At 46.8% G+C, this 22,919-nt stretch overlaps 1 protein-coding gene across 12 annotated transcripts in view; it reads left to right on the top strand.

Moving 5' to 3' along the window:
• SYTL2 (synaptotagmin like 2) overlaps nucleotides 1-22,919 on the top strand; it is an 86,847-nt gene that overhangs the window by 4,051 nt on the left and 59,877 nt on the right. The window contains exon 1 of one of the 12 annotated variants that reach the window (XM_077341371.1): nucleotides 14,845-15,124. The exons of the other annotated variants lie outside the window; for them this stretch is intronic. The gene's annotated coding sequence lies outside the window, so the exon portion shown is untranslated. Of the gene's footprint in view, nucleotides 1-14,844; nucleotides 15,125-22,919 lie in introns of those variants that run through there. 12 annotated transcript variants of the gene reach the window in all.

Genomic DNA, 22,919 nt, shown 5'->3' with positions numbered 1-22,919 from the left:
GAAGAACTCTGTGGATGGCCTCCCCCTCCCCCCAGGACCTGGAAAGGCTACAGGCAGCTGTTAGGGAACTCACTGGCAGGGGCAGCTCTCATATGTCAGGGATCTGCAGCCTCCGAGCATCGGAGGGAAGTGGAAGGAGGAGGGGTTGATCGGGTGGGGGACGGAAGGTGATTGGCTGGCTGTTGGACAGACAGGCAAGCCGTTTGGAGGAGGAGGAGGAGGCACTCAGGGGCGGGACAGCCACCCTTGAGTGGGTGTTAAGCGCTGAGTGGCACTTAAGCCATGAGACAAGCTCCTCCTCCAAGGCCTGACCATAAATATATAGTGGAACAGATATCAGAAACCCAGTAGGGTTGGCCCTAATTAGTACTTAGATGGGAGACCACCAAGGAAGTGCAGGGTTGCTGTGCAGAGGCAGGCAGTGGCAAACCACCTCTGTAAATCTCTTGCCTTGAAAACCCCATGAGAGGTTACCATAAATTAGTGGCCACGACATCTTTCGCCACCACCAAAGCTAATGTGGTATTTATATGACTGACCTTTATAGGACTGAGAACTTTTCAGGATTGGTTGCCCTAGGTTATCTCACTGCAGCGTCTCTCTCTCCCCCCCCCCTCTTGATGCAAACATTTATTCCAGCAAAACAGACCCAAACCAGGCAGCTTGGTGTAGTGGTTAAGAGCAGTGACTTCTGATCTGGCGAGCCGGGTTTGGTTCCCCACTCCTCAGTGTGCAGCCAGCTGGGTGACCTTGGGCTAGTCACAGCCCTGTTAGTAGCTGTTCTCACAGAGCAGTTTCTCTTGGCACCCTCTCAGCCTCACCTCTTTCACAGGGTGTCTGTTGTGGGGAGAGGAAAGGGAAGGCGATTGTCAGATGTGTTGAGACTCCTTCAGGCAGTGAAAAGCGGGGTACAAAAACCAACTCTAGTTTTTGTTGACACTCAAATAATGTAAGAGCTCCTGGGGGTTATTTAGTGACTGTTCCTTTCCTATCAATCTACCAAGAATGAAGTTGAACAGGGACAGAAGAGGCCAATTTTGAGAGATTCTATTGCCTTTCTTTATTTAATGGATACACCCCCCCCAACCCTTCCCGTAGCTACAGAAATGTGCAGTGATATATTTACTTTCTTTATATCGTCTTTCTCCCTAATTGGACTCAAAACTGCTTACATAATTCTCCTCTCCTTCACTATCTGCACAACAACCCTGTGATGTAGGTCAGGCTGTTTGATGGGTCCAAGGTCACCCAGCAAGCTTCCATGGTAGCATGGGGATGTGAACCTGAAGATCTCAGATCTAGTCTGACACCCAGTGTATAACTGTCTTGCTGTTTTTGTGACCCAGATATTTTCTGCAATTTTCCTGACAAGCCATGGTGGTTTCTATAGGCCCGTCGCTTTGGACATTCACTGAGGCTTCTGTTCATGGCTCATACGAATGGACTAGATCACTCTTTCTCAACTTTCTTACTGTTGAGAAACCCCTGAGACATTCTTCAGGTTTCCAGAAACCCCGGAAGTGGCATGATCATGCAGAATTTACTTGGGAAGCACAGTTGTGTCCATGCCCACCTGGGGCCTCTCCCCTACCAGGCCCATCATTGGTCAATTGGGGAGGGATGGGTTAACATGATCATATATGGCCACATCACCCAATAAATGTGTGACAAATTTTTAAAATGTATTTAAGTATTAATTAACGTCCTCCCATTTGGGAAACCCTTCCAGGGCCATCAAGAAGCCCTGGTTGAGAAAGCCCTAGTTCATGAAACCCTGGTTGAAAAAGCTTGGACTAGATGCTTGACCAGGAAGTCCCCCAGTTCCTTCTTTATTCCTGATATATCTGTGTCTTTCAGATAATTTGTCCTGTAGGTGCGTATTGTGTTACTTGCCAGCAAATCCCTTCTGATTTACAGCATTGCTCTGAATAACCTCTAAAACGTCCTGTAGTTAACAGCCTTTCAATCTTGGGGTCAACCACCATGTGTGCTAGGGCGAGGTGGCCAAACAGTGGCTCTTCAGATATCTATGGACTACAATTCCCATGAGCCCCTGCCAGGTGGCAGGGGCTCATGGGAATTGTAGTCCATAGACATCTGAAGAGCCACCGTATGGCCACCCCTGTACTAGTGGAACACCAGTCGTCTTGGGTGGCTGTAAAAGTGGGTGGGGCTCGGTGGGTCTTTTGCCTAGCAAGGCTTCTGATTGGAGGTTTGGTTGGCTGTGCAGGTTTTTAAAGAACATTGCTTTGGCAGAAGGACAGAAGCTGTGGCAGCCATTTTGTTGCTATGCTCATGATACTGTGTCGAAATTCCAGAGGTCTCTGCAGAGTCAAAAAGCTGCTGTAGTTCATATGCTTCGGACTGGGTGGAAATCCCTACAGAACTTCCCTTTTACCTGATAGGATTGCAATCGCTGTTGATTTGGTCGTGGCGCTCTGCATGCCAATCTCTGGTGTGGTCATTTTTATTCTGCCTGCCAACTTCCTGGTGTTTGCCTGTGGAAAAAAAGGTGCTTTCTGAAGGCAAGATTTTTGTTCTCCTGGCTGCTCACCTATCAAGAGCGTATTTAGAATCACCATAGGTACGTGCCACGTGCGTTCTGAAGATATTGTAATGAAAGATATCTCCTTCTGCCTACTCCATAAAAGGTAAAGGTAAAGGTATCCCCTGTGCAAGCACCGAGTCATGTCTGACCCTTGGGGTGACGCCCTCTAGCGTTTTCATGGCAGACTCAATACGGGGTGGTTTGCCAGTGCCTTCCCCAGTCATTACCATTTTACCCCCCAGCAAGCTGGGTACTCATTTTACCGACCTCGGAAGGATGGAAGGCTGAGTCAACCTTGAGCCGGCTGCTGGGATTGAACTCCCAGCCTCATGGGCAAAGCTTTCAGGCGGCTGCCTTACCACTCTGCGCCACAAGAGGCTCTTGCCTACTCCATAGTTTCTCTGTAAAAATAAAACTCTTCTGCTCATGTTCTCATGCCTGCAGTCCATGGAAAAATACAAAGGTCAAAAACAACAACACCCAAAATTCTTCGAAGTGCACACTCTGGCTGCAAAGTCAGAAATAATTTCAGCCTCCTGGCAGTTATGGTGACTGGCTATGTGGAATAGAAGATTGATCTGGTTGTCATTCGTATTTGTCGGGAAGACAAGAAAAAGGTGTGGACTCCCAGCTGTGAGAGTTCAGCCAGTTGCTCCCAACAAGCAGATTTCGTTGAAGAAAATCTCTTTATTGAAGATACACAATGATGCTAACATCTCTGAGGTCTTTGCTAAAACTGCCTTCTGAGAATCCGTTATTCTGTTTTAACCTCCATCTCTTGGGCTTCCTCTGCCCACCCTTTTGAGCATGAAAACACTCCAGATGACACCCCCCCCTACCTGAGTTGCAAGGCTGAAAAATACAACACTTTCCCAGAGATAAAAGCAACAGAACCAAAATTCCAGCTAACCTAACACAGCTACAGTTCACACTTAACACAGTTACACAAGATAGAAAACAGAGCAGAAGAACAAATGGCAGAAGCCATTTGGTTTTGGCACTAGCATAGTATTTGAGTAGAAAGATGGTGTCATGTTCTAAGGAACACGGAAGTGCAGTTAAGGTTTTAGAATGAAACAGAGATGAACTTGGCTTGTCAAGGCTCTGCTGGGGAATACCTGGAGATCCTGGGGGTGGAGCATGAAGAGGGTGGGGTTTGGGGAGGGGAGGGGCCATCACTCTGCAGAGCAGCCATTTCCTCCATGGGAAGGGATCTCATATAATCACAGAATCATAGAGTTGGAAGAGGCCATACAGGCCATCTAGTCCAACCCCCTGCTCAACGCAGGATCAGCCCAAAGCATCCTAAAGCATCCAGGAAAAATGTGTATCTCAGTTCTCCGGAGATAAGTTGGGATAGATGGAGCTTTCTAGATGGCATATGCAGGCTGGCAGAGGTATGTTGCAGCGTGGGTCCTTATGGGAACACAGTGGAGGGCACACGGGACCCGGGTGCTTGCCCAATTTCATTGGCTCCAAATTGGAGAATAGATAAGCTTAAAGGTTTTGGTATTGACCTTCAAAGCCCTAAACCAGGGGTGGCCAAACTGGCTCTCCAGAAGTCCATGGACTACAATTACCATGAGCCTCTGCCCACCCATGCTGATTGTATGGTGTTGCTTCATAAACAAGGGTGGTAGCAGAGACAGCGACCTTCTCTTGTGTGTTTTCCCCAGTGAAAGGAAGCCTTTAAAGTCCATATTTTGCAGTATTTCAGCATTCCCCACCCTCTCGTAAAATGTGAATCACTTGCCAGCTTTTTGAGATGACTTTTCACAATAAATTCTAGGTGCAAGGGTCAAGAGCTGCTTGCAATCCTTCTAAAAACCAGATGAACCAACTTGGGTATGCACAATGCTTTGCGGGCCTCCTACAATCAGAATTCTTTAAGTCTGGTGTCCTGGGAGCTATTCAAGCTGTTCCCTCTTGCCTTTCTCTGCCTCCCCCCCCCAGTTTCTCATCACACAACTGCCAATCTTTTTTAGAAAACAGTGAATGACTTCATCTTGCAAAACATTGGAGGGAATTAGGTAAAGGTAAAGGTATCCCCTGTGCAAGCACCAAGTCATGTCTGACCCTTGGGGTGACGCCCTCCAGCGTTTTCATGGCAGACTCAATACGGGGTGGTTTGCCAGTGCCTTCCCCAGTCATTACCGTTTACCCCCCAGCAAGCTGGGTCCTCATTTTACCGACCTTGGAAAGATGGAAGGCTGAGTCAACCTTGAGCCGGCTGCTGGGATCGAACTCCCAGCCTCATGGGCAGAGCTTTCAGACGGCTGCCTTACCACTCTGCGCCACAAGAGGCTCCATGGAGGGAATTATTTGTGTTCAAATGCAGATCCAATACTCCAGAGAGTAGCATTGGTTTCAGAGGACCAGTGAGCTTACACATGACGCCAGCAGGGGCTCATGGGATTTGTAGTCCATAGGCATCTGGAGATCTGCAGTTTGGCCACCCCTGACAGGGATGGCCAAACTGTGGCTCTCCAGATGTCCATGGACTACAATTCCCCTGAGACCTTGCCACCCCATGCTAGCAGGGTCTCCTGGGAACTGTAGTCCAAGAGCCACAGTATGGCCGCCTAGGGCAGGGGTAGTCAACCTGTGGTCCTCCAGATGTCCATGGACTACAATTCCCATGAGCCCCTGCCAGCTGGCAGGGGCTCATGGGAATTGTAGTCCATGGACATCTGGAGGACCACAGGTTGACTACCCCTGCCCTAGGGGATCTCCAGGCTCCATGCGGAAGTTGGCATCCCTAGGTGGAAGGCATGTTCTGTAGGCTGGTGGGATGTTGATGGAATCTCCCATTTAGGAGGAAGCCAGAAATTTCCCTCCTGTACCTCTGCCAAGAAGTCAATTAGTGTACACAAATTATGCTTAATGCTATCCCCAAGGCTGCAGTTAATTGTTTTAGTACCTGAAATATGACTTCTTATTTTTTTTAAAAAATCTCTTAAATGCATTAACAGTGACTGCTATCGATGACTTTTTATAGTTTCTAATGATTTAAAATGTTCACTCTAAATGGGTTTTGCCCGAGCCTTCCACCAAAGTGAAACGCTGAATTCCGCCTTTTAAAAGTCTGCATTTAGCGCAACGAGGAATTGACCAGATTAAATGTACATTTTAATGAAGGCAGGATAGAATTGCAGTTTGTGGTCAGCTGCAGATTTCGACTTCCTTGCTTCTAGGGAAAGCGGCTCTCTCCCCTACCAAGCAGTGTCCAAGAGCAACTCATGCCAGAAAGACTCGCCCGTATTGTTTAAAAGATGTTGCAATAACACACTCGCTAACCTGGCTTTGCAACATCTAGGGAAAGAATTCTCCCTCCCTCACCTCCACCTCCCCAAATTGGTATTTTGATGAAATAGTCAACAAATGGTACACTTTGGGTAGAAGAAGAGTTTTTTATACCCTGCTTTTCTCTAATTCAAGGAGTCTCATTGAAGCAGCCTACAATTGCCTTTCCCTTCCTCTCCCCCACAACTGGCACCTTGAGAGGCAGGTGGAGCTGAGAGAGTTTGGAGAGAACTGGGCCTGGCCCAAGGTCACCTGGCAGGCCTCAAGGGTCTCCAAGTGGCTGACAATCGCCTTCCCTTCCTCTCCCCACAACAGGCCCCTTGTGAGGCAGTCACAAATCAGTCTTCCTGGATTAAAGAGGCTAACAAGTGTGAGAAGGAGGAGGAGTCTCCTAGGAGCAACCTGGCAGGAATCAGCCTCATCGAACTGAAGGCAATAAAAGTCAAGCTCCAACCTATAGCAAAGATGGAGTTACAAAGGCTATACACCAGCCAATTCCTCTAGAGTAGCGATCCCCAACCTGTGGGCGGCGGACCACATGTGGTCCTTCAACTAATTGGAGGTGGGCCGCGAAGGACGCCTTCTCCCCAACCCCCCCGGGCCCTTTACTTCATCCCCCCTGGCCCTTTACAACACACTTTGGGTGTCCTTGTCTCCCATCACTCCCAGATGGGACTACCTCGTTGCAGAGAAACAAGCTCAGGGTTCCCATTGATTTGTCATTGTCATGAGTAAAATTTCCATGAAAATAAAATGTTCCTTATGTTCATTGTTGTGGCATGTCTGTATCTTATTTTGAAGGGATGTTTAAACATTACCATAGCGATCAGAGAGCGTTAGGGCAGTGGCTGAGAGTAGAGGAGCAAACTACCCCCCCCCCCACCGGGCCTCAGTAAAAGGCGTTGAGTGGTCCCTGGTGATAAAAAGGTTGGGGACCACTGATCTAGAGGTTCAGCACAGGTCAAAGGGCCGAGGTCTTCCCCTGATATTCGCTCTTAGTTCTGGTATTCAGAGGTTTATTGTCTCAGAACATAGGTAAAAGTTAAAGGTATCCCCTGTGCAAGCACCGGGTCATGTCTGACCCTTGGGGTGATGCCCTCTAGCGTTTTCATGGCAGACTCAGTACGGGTTGGTTTGCCAGTGCCTTCCCCAGTCATTACCGTTTACCCCCCAGCAGCAAGCTGGGTACTCATTTTACCGACCTCGGAAGGATGGAAGGCTGAGTCGACCTTGAGCCAGCTGCTGGGATCGAACTCCCAGCCTCATGGGCAGAGCTTCAGATAGCATGTTGCTGCCTTACCGCTCTGTGCCACAAGAGGCTCAGAACATGGAGGTTCCTTTTAGCCCCTATCCTTCAATTAAATGGACTGAAAAGCTTGGACTCTAATTAATCTAATGTGGTTTCGTTTTCATTCTTCTTTTCCTCAAGGAGTTCAGAGCAGCACACATAGTTGTCCTTTCTTTTAATCTCAAAACAACCCTGCGAGGTAGAGTGGTCACCCAGCTGTCTTCCTGGCATAGAGAGGATTTGAACTCAGGCCTCTGAGGTCTTATTTTGGCACTTTTACTCGGCCAGCATTCTGGTTTGATTGTTCAGTTTTCCATAAGCAACTTAAAGGAAAAAAATCCTTTTCTCCTTTCTTTTAAGACAGCGAGCCAAGTGTCTTGAAGTCTGTATGTTGCTTCCTTCCTGGCTTAAAGTTTGGTTGTTAACCCCCTCTGAAAAGCCTCAAACCTCACAACAAAGAGCAAAAGAAAACCACATTTCCTGTTTAAAATCTTTTGATGGCAGAAGTCCTGGCTAATCGTCCCCACCCTTATGTGCATAATACTAGAACTGACTTCTTTTCAGCAGTAGCCTGTAGTTTGATGAAAGAAACGTTAATTAGCATCACTGTAAACTTTGCAGTTAAATATGCATGCATTTACATATGGCTAAAGTTCTGAAAGAATAAGAAAGCTTCTCCCATTCTTCGATGAAGTCTTCATGTATTATATCAATCTCCATTTTTAGAATAGTTTATTCTCTGGAAGGGGAGGAGGAGTTCTTAGAATCATAGAATTGGAAGGGACCTCCTGGGTCATCTAGTCCAACCCCTGCACTATGCAGGACACTCACAACCCTATCGCTCATCCACCTTAACCTGCCAACCCCTTGAGCCTTCACAGAATAAGCCTCTCCGTCAGATGGCTCTCCAGCCTCTGTTTAAAAATCTCCAAAGATGGAGAATCCACCACCTCCCGAGGAAGCCTGTTCCACTGAGGAACCACTCTAACTGTCAGGAACTTCTTCCGGATGTTTAGATGGAATTCCTTTTGCATTAATTTCATCCCATTTGTTCTGATCCGTCCCCCCGGGGCAAGAGAGAACAATTCTGCTCCATCCTCTGTATGGCAGCCTTTTAAATACTTGAAGATGGTTATCAGTTGTCTCCTCTCCAGTCTAAATAGACCAAGCTCCCCCAACCTTTCTTTATACATCTTGGTCTCCAAACCCTTCGCCATCTTTGTTGCCGTCCTCTGGACAGTTGCCCTCCTCTTCTTCCTGATTGCACTTAACATCTAGGGGTTTTGCATTAAAAATAAAAACCTATGTCCCGGTTGACTGGGATAGTCTTGAAGGTCTCCAACATGGTGCCCACTGACAAATTTTCTGGCACTTGCCAAGGGTATATAGAAAGTGGGCGGGAGCTTCTGGCTAGCAGGGGTTCTGATTGGCTATTGGAGGTTTGATTGGCAGCATAGATTTTTAAAAGCATTGCTTCTGCAGCATGGCAGCTGTTTTGGGCTGGCCCACCACCCTTACGTCAGAATCACAAAAGTGAGGAGCAGCAGAATATGTGTTAAATATTAAAATGCAAATGTTTATTTAAATACATGTGCACATATAAAACTTACAAACATCAGCGCATAGCGCTATTGAAAAAATCGCAAACATTTTGACATATGGATAAATGACAAGAAAACAGATAACCAAACACGTTTCAACGCCTTCTGCTGTGTTCTCTGTTCTAATGTGTTTTTATGTCCTTTTAATGGGGGTTTTAAGGGGATTTTATCGGACGTCTGTAACCCGCCACGAACCGATACCGGCAGTGGTGGGGAATGAATGAATGATTAAAAAAATTGGATACATCTCTTGGACCACACCCCCCAAATTAGAATATTTATTCTTCCAAATGCCACCCTTAAAGAAGCCCTTTCTGAGACACATGACACTCAGGCTCAGAGAGGGCTGCTTTAAGGATGGTTTTCTAGAAAACTCCAAGGAATCGGTTTATACACCTCATCATCACCTAATTGCCTTAAAAATTTATCTGTGGTAGAAATCCCTGTCTGCTTGTTTTATCATAATGGAGGGATCGCTTCTTAAAGCAGTAAGAGCCTTCCATTCATGACGATTTATGAATGGAATGCTTAGGGCTGATCCTGCGTTGAGCAGGGGGTTGGATTAGATGGCCTGTATGGCCCCTTCCAACTCTATGATTCTATGATTCTATGATTCTATGATTCAATGTCAAAATAGTTCAGCAGGGGAATGGGCTGCCCAAGGAGGTGGTGAGCTCCCCCTCACTGGCAGTCTTCAAGCAAAGGTTGGATACACACTTTTCTTGGATGCTTTAGGATGCTTAGGGCTGATCCTGCGTTGAGCAGGGGGTTGGACTAGATGGCCTGTGTGGCCCCTTCCAACTCTATGATTCTATGATTCTAACTTTAGTTAAAGGAGCATGTTTCAATTTAGTTTCCATTGCTTTTACATTTTTGATAACCACACGTTCAAACGTGGATATTTCTGGTACCTCCTGAAAAGGGGTAAATGTCGATTTAATTTTAGATTCCAACCCAGATTCACAATTAGCAATTTTAAAAATTTTTTAATGGTTTTAAATTGGTCTGCCCTAATCCTTAAGGCATTATACTTTGTGGTAGGTGTAAAACTTAAACCTTTGGCAAGCATCCCCGCTTTGATAGGTGCTGTCGGCTGTCCAAGGAATTGGTTGGCCATGTTGTTGGCCCTCCAGCGAATCTGGTTAATTAGTGTACGAGACAGGATGCTGGACTACATGGACCTACATGGTACTTTTTAACATATCTTTAAACAGACTGAATAAAGGAGTAAGGGCTGTGTGGGAGGAGTTAGGGCGGGCCCTGTCCGGGATAAAAACTCGGAGGGGCCAATCCGGAGCCGCGAAGCGCAGCTCCCCATTGGCTGCTTCACCCGGCCAGGGAATCTGGCCGGCTGCTCAAGACAGCCACCGGTGGGGACTGGGCTGCGCCGCCTACTCCCGGCCGCCGGAGGCCGCTCCGGCGGCTGGGAGAAGGCTCCAGAGAGCTCCAGAGAGCTCCAGAGAGCTACGGGTGGGGGGTGGCCCTTTGGGGTTTGGGAGGGGGTGTTCCCCTATCGCATCTAGCGCCCGTTTCATTTGAATATGAAATGGGCTTTAAATCTAGTTTATTAATAATCTAGATGAGGGGGTGGATTGACTACTCATCAAGTTTGCAGGTGACACCAAATTGGGAGGACTGGCAAATACTCCAGAAGATAGAGACAGAGTTCAACGAGATCTGAACACAAGTGAAAAATGGGCAAATGAGAACAAGATGCAATTTAATAAAGATAAGTGTAAAGTTCTGCATCTGGGTCAGAAAAATGAAAAGCATGCCTAATGGATGGGGGATACACTAGGTAACACTGTGTGTGAACGAGACCTTGGGGTACTAAATATGAGCAGGCAGTGTGATGCAGTGGTAAAAAAGGCAAATGACATTTTGGGCTGTATCAACAGGGGCATCCCATCAAAATCACAAGATGTCATAGTCCCATTGTATACGGTACTGGTCAGACCACACCTGGAGTACTGTGTGCAGTTCTGGAGGCCTCACTTCAAGAAGTACGTAGATAAAATTGAAAAAGTACAGAGGAGAGCGACCAAGATGATCTGGGGCCAAGGGACCAAGCCCTATGAAGATAGATTGAGGGACTTGGGAATGTTCAGCCTGGAGAAAAGGAGGTTGAGAGGGGGCATGATAGCCCTCTTTAAGTATTTGAAATGTTGTCACTTGGAGGAGGGCAGGATGCTGTTCCCATTGGCTGCAGAGGAAAGGACGCGCAGTAATGGGTTTAAACTACAAGTACAACGATATAGGCTAGAGATCAGGAATAAAATGTTCACAGTCAGAGCAGTTCAGCAGTGGAATAGGCTGCCTAAGGAGGTGGTGAGCTCCCCCTCACTGGCAGTCTTCAAGCAAAGGTTGGATACACACTTTTCTTGGATGCTTTAGGATGCTTAGGGCTGATCCTGCGTTGAGCAGGGGGTTGGACTAGATGGCCTGTCTGGCCCCTTCCAACTCTATCATTCTATGATTCTATGACTACTGCTCTGACCCAGCAAGGATCTTCTGATGTTCTTATCAGGGGAAGACCTCAGCCTCTCTGCCCTGTTTCTGGCCCTCCAGAGGAACTGTTTGGCCCCTGTGAGACAGAATGCTGGACTAGATGGACCCCTGTCCTGATCCAGAGGGGGCTGTTCTTAGATTCTTCATAAAGTGTTCCAGTGCTATGCGATTAGATTCCAAGCATTTGCAAGGCGATAACAATTTGTTCCAGGCCTGAGACTTGGCAGTCGCGGTCAGGCCCGGGGGACAGCACTTCTGTTCCAGAAGCATGGAAAAGACAGGGTCAGCAGGAGTTTTGCCGTAGGGCTGACAGTGCAGACTTATTTGTGCTCTGTCTGGGGTGCATATTTAACATTTCGATTGGCTGGAAACAGTTTCTTCTTGGGGTTTATCTTTGTCCTAGAAGGGAGCTCTGGTTGTGAGCAGAGATTGGAAAGAAAAATACAGCCCCCTGCATACACTACTTAGATGCTATTGAAATAGCATCTAATACATACATACATACATACATACATACATACATACATACATACATACATACATACATACATACATACATACAACCATTTTAGGATCCTAGTTTAGAGCTATCGTCCTGTAGTGGTTAAGAGTGTCAGCTTATAATCGGATTTGTGAAACCACCTGAAATGTGGTTACCTGACTCCCAAAGTTCAAGAACCTGTGTTCTCGATGCCTTCTTAAGCTTTCTAAAGAGCAAAGTCTAATAGCGCAAATCATTTGTGAGCAAATGTTTGAAACTTGGCAGCTTTTGTTTCTGCTTGGGCTGTAAACGAGGAGTTAGCAAGAGCATTTGCCTGAATTGCTTTCCTTTTAACCTTCCTAGCGGCTTTCTTTTTAGCCTTCCAGCTTGTTTTGCTCCGTGTTGGGTGGGCAAGTGCTGATGTCGTGGAGTCTTTGGCGTTAATCTCTTTTTAAACATCTGATGGAGCGGTAGCGTTCGTGCGGCATCGCGTGGGTGACTTGATTATCAAAAGGAACCCGTTTCCCCGCTCTTGGTCCGTTGTTTGATGCCTTAACTCTGCAATGATGGATTGAATTGAGTGGAGAGATTCTTTCCTTTCCTCTAGGTTCTGGCCCCTGGTAGGGGTCAAATGGGGTGGTAGGGGCTGCCAGCTCCAGGTCAGGAGATCTGGAGATTTGGGGCTGGAGCCTGGGAAGGTGCTTCAGTGGGGGTGCAGCTTCATAGAGTCCATCCTCCCAAGCAGCCATTTTCTCCAGGGGAACTGGTTTTTGTAGTTTGGAGATGACCTGTAATCCCTGGGGTTCCTTGGGTCCCACCTGGAGGCTAGTGTGTCTGTGGGGCGGGGGGGGGGGGGCAGTGATAGCAAAGCAACTTATATTCCCTTCAGTGCTCCCATTTCAGTTGTCTTGTAAAGAGAAGCATTTGCAACAAACACCAGACCTATCATCACCCTTCCAAATTTCCTGCCTCTTTATCTTTGTGTCTCAGATGCTCTGGGCTCAGGCCGAACAGGAATTAATGGTCAGAGAGGCATAATATGTTTCTCAGAGGGTGTGTGTGTATGTGTGTGTGTGTGTGTATGGAAGAATGAAGGTTGATCTCTGTTTATATATGTTTATCCTTTCACTGGTAAAAAGAGGAGGTTGTCTGTTATTCTTTCCTATGGCAGATGGGCCCAGTTTCTTTCATACTGTACACAGTTCATTAACTTTCCAAGGCCTGGGTGTTTAGCACGCAAGGGAACAGCCACTGTAGCAATAGGGAAATAAAACCCTTTGATAGCCTGCCAAATTCTTAAATTCTTCATGCCTTAAAAAGAAAAAATATCAACCCCCTTTATTAGCGGTTCATATGCCAAGAGTTAAATAGGACATTAATATATTCTGTTCTTTTAGTGATACTGTTAATGAAAAAATGAAACAAGAAGATGGGAAGAAACAGTGGGAGGTAGCCGTGCTGGGCTCCAAACAAAATCCTAAAATTAAAGCCATTTAATGATACATAATAATATTCGAGCCAGCTAACATGAAACAAAAGAGGATGTAAGCCAAGGTTTCTCAACTAGGGTTTCGTGAAACTTTGGGGTTTCTTGACAGCTCTTGAAGGGTTTCCTGAATAATTTTTTATATATATTTTTAAATTTGTTAAACGTTTGTTGGATAATATGACCATATTTGATTATATTAACCCACCCAACCCCTTCTCCAAATACCTAATACTGGGGCCTGGAGGGGGTGGGAAGGGGATGGGCCACAGGTGGGCATGTGCTCCTCAACCATATTCTGCCTGATCACGCCACTTCTGGGGTTTCTCATAGCCTGAAGAAGGTTTTGGGGGTTTCTCAGTGGTAAAAAACTTGAGAAAGTCTGATATAAGCTTTTGAGTTTTTCGGAATTCTTCATCAGGTGATGTGAAAATACGAAAGCCAGCAGTGGATCAAAGATGTTCCAACCACCAGATGGGGACAGGGCTGCCAGCTTCAAGTTGAGCAATTCATGGAAATTTTGGGGAATGAAGCCTAGGGAAGACAAGATTTGGGCAAGAGAGAATCTCAATGGGATATATAATTCCACAGATTCCACCTTCCAAAGCAGCCAATTTCTCCAGGGGAACTGGTCTCCATTACAAGGAGGTCACTTGTAATTCAGGGAGATCCCCAAGCCCTGCCTGGAGGTTGGAAACCATAGATAGAAGGCTGAGATCAGAAGAAATACTTGGTAGTCCTTAACAAAACTTGAGATTAATTTTAGTTAATCTTTAGTTTAGAGAGCCAGTTTGGTGTAGTGGTTAGGAGCGCGGGCTTCTAATCTGGCAAGCCAGGTTCGATTCTGCGCTCCCCCACATGCAACCAGCTGGGTGACCTTGGGCTCGCCACGGCACTGATAAAACTGTTCTGACCGAGCAGGAATATCAGGGCTCTCTCAGCCTCACCCACCTCACTGGGTGTCTGTTGTGGGGAGAGGAATGGAAAGGCGACTGTAAGCCGCTTTGAGCCTCCTTCGGGTAGGGAAAAGCGGCATATAAGAACCAACTTCTTCTTCTTCTAATTGACTGCAGAAGGTAGAGAGTTTGTGGAAACCACATTAGGTGGTATTCCCTTGTGTTGGGGGGAAACCACCTCTTCTGCTTCTACCTGTTGACAGGTATTATGCATTATTTCCAGAATATGATCTATGTTTTGGGATGAGCGCAGAGACGATATCCATGCAAGCAGATATCAAGCGGTTTCACTTTAAAGATATATTTATGCTACCCACTTAGAAATGTTTAAACAATCATTTCCTCTCCCATGGAACCCTGAGAACTGAAACTTTCTCCCCAGATAAGACTCTTAAATTTATCATTTCCTGATTTGGTCTGCTCTTTTTAAACAAAACTTCAGTTTGTCAGTCACTCTATTTCCTTGTTGCAAAGCAGTGAAACGGCAAATAGTTGGGGTTTTGTTGTTGTTGAAAAATCACCCTTGCAAGAAAACCAAACAAAGCCGTTAGCAGACTGAGTTCTCGCCCCCGCTGCCGTAATCAGCTTTTAATTAAACATTTCCTGATCTCATTTCCTCTTTGCTGTGGCAGCTGTTTATAAGTAATGAGTGTTGAGTTAAAAAGAATTGCCGTTCCTTTTCCTGTTCTAGTCCAGCAAGGGAGCTGCTGGGGCAGTGGTCCCCAACCTTTTTATCACCAGGGATCATTCAACGCTTGACAATTTTACTGAGGCCCGGAGGAGGGTAGTCTTTTGCCAAGTGATGTTGCTGCCGCCTGAGCCCCTGCTCCACTTGCTTTCCTGCCGGTGCCCCTGACTTCCTGCCGCCCGCTGGGGGGCGCTGCCAGCAGCAGCTGCATAGAGCCACGCCGAGGGGGAGCCCCAGCCATGGCGGCCGCTGGAGAGCACCAAAGGTGAGCCGGCGGCAGAGTGGCAGGGCAGCCCCCGAGGCAGCAGCTGGGGAGGACGACGAGGAGGAGCTGCGGCCCAGTACCAACTGATCCACGGACTGGTACTGGTCCCCGGACTGGGGGTTGGGGACCACTGAGCTAGATCACAAACCAAAAGTGATGTTTTGGTCTCTTGGAATTTTCAGAAAGGGGACAGCCGTAAAAGAGCTGTCATGGTGGGGTAGGGTTACCGAGGCCCCTCCTGGCAACTGGCAGGGAATGGGAGGGTAGGGTTGAAGAAGTTGACTATGAGCCAACAGTGTGATACTGCAGCAAAGAAGGCTTATGCGATATCAGGCTGCATTGTTAGGAGCATAGAATCGAATCTAGAAATTCCACAAATCGCTTAAGTAGAACTCATAGACTTTGTGGAACTACTGGAGCTTTTCAAATCGGCTGTGACGTTGTCACGAACCGTGGGCTGGTCCGGCTAACCAGAAGAGACCCTCTCCTAGAACTGCTCCATACACATGCGGTACAAAGAAGTCAGTCATGACGCAAAGCGAGACAAAAATATAGCAAGAACAGGAACATTGACGGAGACAAGCACTTAGACTTAGGTCTATAGATAGGGCAGAACAGTTTAGACGGGAGATCCAGTTCACATAGGGAAAGCTTTTGATCTAAAAGGTGGAAATCCAGGAGACATCCAGTCTGCCTCCCCTGTTATCCCAGGCAGTAAATTTCCAGCTCCTATGCGAACCAAGGACCCAGGCAGATAACAGAGAGCTCTTCGCATGGGGGAGAGAGTCTCTACAGGTCATAAACCGTGGGATGGAAATTGAGAGGGAAGGCACAGAAAAAAGGAAAGGAACGTGGGGACAAGGGTGGAAGGCTCTCAGGCCCTTTAAACCTCTAAGTCAATGCTCCCAAGGAGGTCAGGAGGGTGGTTATGACAGATGTCACTTCTGGGTTTCTCACAGAAATGACAGAACAGCATCGGTGACACCATTCCCCTCCACGAATCGATTGATCGGCAGGGCGTGTGTGAGGCAGCAGGCAATTGGCTACAATGCCCCATCAATAACAAACAGCCCCCAAAGATGTTTGGTGTGTCAAGTGGCCAGATCGGTGTACCTCCTGAATTGATATAACACAGAAAGGTCCCAAGGCTCCTATTTCGTGCCAAAGAATTGCAAGTCAGCAAGTTGTTTTTTTTTGTTTTTTTTTAGGGGTGAGGGTGGGGATAGAACAGGAGGGCTTTTTTTACACCTCATAATTTAGCCTTTTAAGGTTTTTCAAGGCCTGTACTCAAATTCTTAACGTCTGAGAGCGACGGTTTCTATAGGGGAAAAGAAAATACCACAGATCAGGCTGGACATGTTGACCGCCTGTAATTTGCTACTCTCTGTTCGGGAAGTGGAGATTCAGAGCGTTAATTATGTGTAACTCGAGCACGGGAGCTCGTTCCAGCCCCAAATGTCTTCTGCGGCGGGGAGAGCCTGAACACATTGCCCACTGTTGGATCAGGTATGCTGAGGAGCTGCCTGCATTATAAGAACCTTGTCCCCCATGATTAATGGATCTTGCACGTAAATGGCAATAAAGCCGCTTATCTTGGATCCAGAAGCCGAGGACGTGGTTCAAATGTAGATTTCTGTGTGGCTTCCAAGTGGCCTGTTGATCAAAACACAATGGAGACGCAGTGTGTTGTATTGAATCTCACCAATGATCTGTCTAGACTAGTCCTGGAGACGCTGGCTGTCCAAGGGCTGGGAGGGGGGTCTTTTCTTGACGTTGCCAAGATCTGTTTTCAAACAGACAATGCCAGGAATTGGGCCCAGTTTCAAGAAAGTTGGCTGTATTGAGCTGCCGGAGAAAAGTAGAGATGCAAAATGTACGTCCTATGGCACCTTCAGAGACCAACATGTTTTCTAGATTAGATTTCTGTAACTCAATTTACCGAGGGCTGCCCTGGAAACAGTTGAGAGGTCCAGGACGCAACAGCAAGATCCCAAATTACACCAGAGCTCTCCCAGCTACCTTGGCTCCAGATCTCAGATCGGAGACCGGATCAAGCTCAAGATCTTGGTCCTAGAGATGGGTCATAGAATCATACTTGGAAGGTACTTCCAGGAGTATCTAATCCAACCCCCTGCACAATGCAGGAATTCACAACTACCTGCCTACCTACAATGACCCCAAAAATGTGATCCCTCCACCAAAAATCTCCAGAATTCAACCTGGCCTGGAGAGAATTCACCTACCATCCCACAGTGGTGATCAGCAATTCCCTGGATATGCAAGGAAGGGTCACAAGAGACAAACACTGGCACATCCCTTCCTGCCCACCCACTCACCATCTGCTTAAGTTCATAAAATCAGCATTTCTGTCAGATGACTCTCTAGCCTCTGCTTTAAAAGTTCCAAAGAAGAACCCACCACCTCCCGAGGAAGCCTGTTCCACTGAGGAACCACTCTAACTGTCAGGAACTTCTTCCGGATGTTTAGCCGGTCATGTGGGAGTGGTGGTGGTAGAAGGTTTGATGGACTGTGGTGATTCCCCCCTTCAATGCAAAAAGAGAAAAATGAGCCCACATTTGTATGGGGAACTGACAGTGAAAGGGCATTTGTGTTTAAGAGAAAACGTGATGGGAATGGAGGCAGATGTCATCAGCTGGGACTTAAATTCTGGCAATTGTTTTATGGGAGAGCAGTTTCTGGCGGGCTCAACGTGCTTTTCTGCTCGCATCATTCCTTCTCGCTAGCTCACCCGCCCATAATTCGCAAACCAGCAAGCTGATCAAATCCCCCTTGCAATGTGGATTTCTCTGGAGGTTTTTCGTGTGGATTATTTTGAGAGCTTCTAGGTTGCCCTGGAATGCTGGTGTCAAATTCCGTTACCACTGAAGTTAAATGCAAAAATTGTTTATGTCATGCCTTTGGCTTTCTCGCTGGCTTCCAAGACTCTTCCTTTGGTCCCTTGAGGTTCTTTGAGCTTGCTGATCCTTACTGCAGAAAGGGGATTGCTTCCAGACATACAGAAAGCAGTGTAATAGGAAGGGGTATAGTGCAAGTGCCCTTTCAAGAGGCAGCATGGTTTAGTGGTTAGAGCAGACTTTCTCAACTTTCTTACCATTGAGAAAGCCCAGGAGTGGTGCTTGCAGAATATGGTTGGGGACCATAGCTCTGTACACCTAGCCTGGGGCCCCTCGCCATCCCACCCCCTCCAGGCCCATCACTGGCCATTTTGGGAAGGGGGAATGGGTCAACATGACCCTAAATGGCAGGCTTTCTCAACCAAGGGCTTTGTGGTTCCTGTTGGCTGTTGAAGGGTTTCCCAAATATGTCTGAGTTAATTATTTTCTTAATATATGTATTTTTAAAAATTGTTAAACATTTATCAGGTGATATGATCATGCCGACCTACCCCCTCCCTACCCCGCATGCTGGCAGGGGCTCATGGGAATTGAAGTCCATGGACATCCAGGAAGCCACAATTTGGATACCCCTGAGCATTTGCCAATCCTGGAGTGTCTGTGATGTCAGATTTTGCCAGAAAAGGTCATCAGTGCATCCCAGTCCCACTGTTTTCTCCCATAAACCTTTCAGGTGCAACTAGGCTAGGTTCCCAACTCAAGATTCTAATATACCTGGAGATTTCAAGGTGGAGCCTGGAAGAGTTGAGTTTAGGGAGGGGAAGGACCTTGGTGAGTTATAATGCCATACAGTTCACCTTCTAAAGCATGGAATTAAATGTGGCACGAATGTTCTAAATAAACCCATAAGTAATCTATAACCTAGTGTGGTGGTGCATACGCATTTTTTATTTCCAAACATGTTGATAGTGACGGTTGAATAGTGTGACACTTCAACACCCCCATGTTTCTTTATTCTGTTTAGGAAACCCTGTAATCTAAATGAATTATTCCTAGTGAGCCTTGCGGTGGTTGGACTTCTTCCAGCCTGGCTTAGGGTTTCAGTGGTGAAGTCATGCATGTAAAATGACTAGCCAGAAGGTACGTTGCAAAAAAAAGTCATGTTGTCTATGTCGGAAGCACTTTGGCTAACCAGCCTATAATGTGTCAGACAGCAGTTTGTACGATAACCTTAGGCCTTGTGAGTTCTCTGATAGGTTTTATTAACCCTGCCTTTGGACAAGATCCTATCGTGGACTCTCCAATAAGTGTGCCAGGCATAGGGAACTTTCTTGTCTCATTGCAGACATGGTGAAGTGTACTGAACTCATAATTTTATCCTACGTCATAACTCCTTTACTCTCCTGTTACTCCAGGGCGGGGGTCCTCAACCCCCGGTCTTCGGCCCGGTACCGGGTCGTAAAGGCCATAGTACCGGGCCGCCAGCGGCCGCACCTGCCTCCCCCCCCCCCGCAGTGAGAGGGGGGAAAAGAGGCAGGCGCGGCCGGCGGCATGCCAGCGACGCAAACACGCATGCGCGGAGCTGCCACACATGCATGTTTGCGCCCCCTCCTGGCGAAAACGCGCAAGTGCGGCAGCTCTGCGCATGCGCATTAGTGCCACCTAGTGGCGAAAACACGCATGTGCGGCAACTGCGTGTGCGCATTTACGTGCAGCTGCGGTGGCCGGGCTGCCGGCTCTCTCCCACCCTCGGAGGCGGTCCCCAACTACAAGAAGGTTGGGGACCGCTACTCCAGGGGACACCCTCAGCAGCTTACACTGTTCCACATTCTTCCACTTCATCCTCACAAGGACGCTCTGATAGGTTTGGCTGATTGCCTGATTGGACCAAGCTCATCCTGTTGGGTTTTCGTGGTAGAGTATGGTTATTTGAAGCCAACTGAATGTACACAGTGTTTGGAAGTAAGGTCCGAGTCTGTTTGGTGGCATGCATTCTATTTTTCTGAATACCTTATAAAAAGTATTTTTACTGGGCTACAGAGATAGCTTTGTTGTACGCTTTCCCTTCACATTTTTACTGTTGCCTATTTCCTCTGCACCCTTTATAGAGATCTTGGCTCACAGCTCAGCCTCATAATAGTCTACCTAGAAGATTCAATATTGCCTTGATTCTGAGCAAAGTATTAATGGGAGAGAGCCTCTTGTGGCGCAGAGTGGTAAGGCAGCTGTCTGAAAGCTTTGCCCATGAGGCTGGGAGTTCGATCCCAGCAGCCGGCTCAAGGTTGACTCAGCCTTCCATCCTTCCGAGGTCGGTAAAATGAGCACCCAGCTTGCTGGGGGGTAAACGGTAATGACTGGGGAAGGCACTGGCAAACCACCCCGTATTGAGTCTGCCATGAAAACGCTGGAGGGAGTCACCCCAAGGGTCAGACATGACTCGGTGCTTGCACTGGGGATACCTTTACCTTTACCTTTATTCATGGGAGAGTGGAGAACACATCTTGCACTGGCATTTCTTACCCTTTTTTTACCACTGAGAAACCCCTGAAAGATTCTCCAGGCTTTGAGAAACCCCAGTAGTGGTGCAATGGTCCACAATATGGTTGAAAGGCATAGCTGTGGACACGCCCACCTGGGCCCCTCCCTTTCCCACCCCCTCCTGGCCCATCATTGGCCACTGGGGGGGGCATCACCCTGAAAGCAGTGAAATTTTGCGAAGTGTGTTTTTTTTCTTATGCCTTTTTGACAGTTCCTGACACCAACAGAGATCTCTTCCCGTTATCCACTGTGATAGATTCAAATGAATAGCCGTGTTGGTCTGAAGCAGCACAATAAAATCAGAGTCCAGTAGCACCTTTAAAACTAACAAAGATTTATTCAAGGTGTGAGCTTTCGTGTGCAAGCAAGTTAGTCTGACGAAGAGTGCTTGCCCTCGAAAGCTCACGCCTTGAATAAATCTTTGTTGGTCTTAAAGGTGCCACTGGACTCTGATTTTATTGCATTGTCCACTGTGTGCTTCCTGAGAGGGTGTTATGTATACGGAGCTGCCAAGGCAAAATTGAAATTCAGAGCTACCGATTAGCTCAGAACTGGCTGGCTTCTCCGCGGGAGGGAGTAGATTTGTACTCATTTGGACGGCTTGTAGCAGGATCCACCAAGGATTCTATCAGTTCAAACTTACATAGCCCATCACCCACGACCTGCGAGTCTGTTGTTCCACATGTGTATATATTGTGGTGTTTGTCCGAAGGTTTTTCAGTACATTTTCAGTACTCACTCCTGCTGTGAGCTGACCACTAATAAAGAGCTGAAAGATTCCAGTGTCTCATGTTCCTTGACTCTTGGATCTAACAGTGTTTCGTAGTCTGATGAAGCTGAAATGGTTTTGCTAAAGAGTTTTGCCTCTTGATGCACGCTTGGGAAGAAGAGAGGAGAGGACACGCAGTAATGGGTTTAAACTTCAAGTACAACGATATAGGCTAGATATCAGGGAAAAAATTTCACCGTCAGAGTAGTTCAGCAGTGGAATAGGCTGCCTAAGGAGGTGGTGAGCTCCCCCTCACTGGCAGTCTTCAAGCAAAGGCTGGATACACACTTTTCTTGGATGCTTTAGGATACTTAGGGCTGATCCTGCATTGAGCAGGAGGTTGGACTAGATGGCCTGTGTGGCCCCTTCCAACTCTATGGTTCTATGATTCTATAAGATGCCCAATGCTTCCTACTCATAGATGTGCAGAGATCTCTTGCGGATGTACCCGGTCTGGTGGATTAACCAGCACCTGAGTCAATAGATACACCCAGAGGTTAGCATTGCCAAAGGCAGCAAGGGTGTGGTGTGCTCTTGAGGGAAGCCCGGTGTATTTGTGGCAGTAGTGGGTTAAATTGTGTATGTATAGGTTTTTTTTATATAAATAATGAGGTGGGTTTCTTTACTTTTAAAAAGTCTCTGTTTCTTTGAAAGGGCATTAAGCGTCGCTCACATTTTGTTGGATCTGATCTGTAACGAAAACAGTAGTGGGTTATTATTTCTGTCTTGGTGTTTTTACATGTGCTGGATAATGCACTTTAGCGTTGTCACTAAAGTGCATTGAAAGGGCACTGGTGCTGCACTTTAGCAACCATTTGCAAGTGGAAAATCAGTGCACTTTCAGTTCACTTTAGTGATTGTGAGTGGAAAAACCACTCCCAGTGCACTTTGGTGATCATTTGCAAGTAAAAAATCAGTGCACTTTCAATGCACTTTAGTGATTGTAAGTTTTTCAAGCTGCAAGGAGAGCCAGCGTGGTAAAGTGGGTAAGAATGGTGGCTTCTGATCTGGAGAGCCAGGTTTGACTCCCCACTCCTCCACATGCAGCCAGCTGGATGACCATGGGCCAGTCACAATTCTGTTAGAGCTGTTCACCCAAAGCAGTTCTGTCAGAGCTCTCTCAGCCTCACCTACCTCACAGGGTGTCTGTGAAAAGTGGGGTATAAAACTCCCTCCTCAGATCTGACAAATGTAGCTTTGACTCTTGAAATCTGATCCTACTGGACTCAGATTCTCTATATAACAAAGAAAGGAACACTCAATGTAGAAGTTGAACAAAAAGAAATACTGTGTGGCAGAGATTTCTAATTACAATAAACATCAAATGAACGTCACCGTTTCTTTCTTCAATGAAAATATTTAATATTGAATCAATAGCAGAATTTGCTTGAAGAGGAACTGAAAATGTTTTTGGTCTGTACCTTCTTCGGTTCAGTTAATTCAATCTATTAACGAGCGTTTACACAAACTAGCAACATACAAAAGGGGAAATATTACATGAGCATATAAGGATAAGCAACAAAATCAGTTTAGAACACAATGCTTGGTGACATCTATCAAATTATGCAATGAATGAAAACATCTACTAGGTTGGAATCTGAGGAAGAGTGCTTGCACTCGAAAGCTCACGCCT

Source organism: Paroedura picta, chromosome 6, assembly GCF_049243985.1.
Source record: "Paroedura picta isolate Pp20150507F chromosome 6, Ppicta_v3.0, whole genome shotgun sequence".
Taxonomy (NCBI): Eukaryota; Metazoa; Chordata; class Lepidosauria; order Squamata; family Gekkonidae; genus Paroedura; species Paroedura picta.
The sequence above is the reverse complement of the archived record's forward strand: the minus strand, read 5'-3'. Positions and strand labels throughout refer to the sequence as shown.